This window comes from Kogia breviceps, chromosome 17 (genome assembly GCF_026419965.1).
Source record: "Kogia breviceps isolate mKogBre1 chromosome 17, mKogBre1 haplotype 1, whole genome shotgun sequence".
Taxonomy (NCBI): Eukaryota; Metazoa; Chordata; class Mammalia; order Artiodactyla; family Physeteridae; genus Kogia; species Kogia breviceps.
Window position 1 is genome coordinate 47,352,013 of NC_081326.1, and position 1,237 is coordinate 47,353,249.

General features: G+C 47.9%; 1 non-coding gene across 1 annotated transcript; it reads left to right on the forward strand.

The window, feature by feature from the left end:
* Positions 1 to 207: 207 nt before the first annotated feature.
* LOC131744303 (small nucleolar RNA SNORA70) lies at positions 208 to 342 on the forward strand. The gene has a single exon (XR_009332090.1). It is a non-coding gene; the product is annotated as a small nucleolar RNA SNORA70 (small nucleolar RNA).
* The last annotated feature ends 895 nt before the right edge of the window (positions 343 to 1,237 follow it).

A 1,237-nucleotide genomic window follows, 5' to 3' on the forward strand; every position in this document is an offset into this window, starting at 1 on the left:
AGGCAAGGGGTGATGGAAAAGCATTCGAGGCAAAAGAAATCAAGTGGAAATAGGAAAGGAGAATATGTTGTGTTCCGGGAACGTAGTTTGTATTGCTGGTTTAAAAGTAGTGTGTGTCGTGTGTGTGTGTGTGTGTGTGTGTGTGTGTGTTGAGGTGGTGAGGAAACAAACGTACAATCATAAATTACATAATAAATGACATGCATATTGCAGCCACGTAAGCCGACTGTGCTCTTTCCCCCATGGGGGCCCGGTGCACAATGGCTGCAAACAGCAGCCTCCTCGGTAGTGTATGCAGCCTGTTGCCTGTATGGGTTGCCCTAAGGGACCTTGGAGACAGCCCTTTCCAGTGGACATTAATGACTGGCATGCTGTCCCCAGTCTAGGCTCCAGACAGGTATGCGTGGTGCCTTCGGAGAGCGCCAGGGCACAGTGGCCAGGGTCCACATTGGACAAATCATAATGTCCATCCGCACCAAGCTGCAGAACAAGGAGCATGTGATTCAGGCCCTCCGCAGGGCCAAGTTCAAGTTCCCTGGCCGCCAGAAGATCCATATCTCCAAGAAGTGGGGATTTACTAAGTTTAATGCAGATGAATTTGAAAACATGGTGGCAGAAAAGCGGCTCATCCCAGATAGCTGTGGGGTCAAGTACATCCCTAATCGTGGCCCCTTGGACAAATGGCGGGCCCTGCACTCGTGAGAGCCTTGGCGCTGCCCCCTCCCTACCCATGCCCACCAATAAACCCTACTTTCTTGAAAATAAATAAATAAATGACATGCATAAATGTGTGTAGAATTTATTCTGTGAGATGCAGGAGATGGGAACCTTGAAAGAATTGTGAGGCGTGGCGTCCTGTTCCATCTATGATGGAGCCTGGAATGGGAGGGGAAGGGATTTGAAGTCCTGTCAGGAAGATATTGCAGTAGCAAGGAATGGGTTGCACGTAGGGGTGCCTAGTGGCAATAGGAATGGAGCGTAGGTAACACCATCAACAGTTGATCAGAAGGTAAGAATCCATGACCCCCAGATTTCAGTTGAGCAATTGGATGGTAATACCTTTCCTTATGATATGGAATATGGGAAAGGGAGTGAAGTGGAGAGAAAAGGTGTGTATAACTTCGAGGAGCACATTCAGGCAGAGAAGTCCAATACCATGTATCCCAGAGGAGAAAAATGGGCTCAAGATAGAAAACTACTGGTATTGATAAGACTACTTTTGGAGAGGATGAATTTT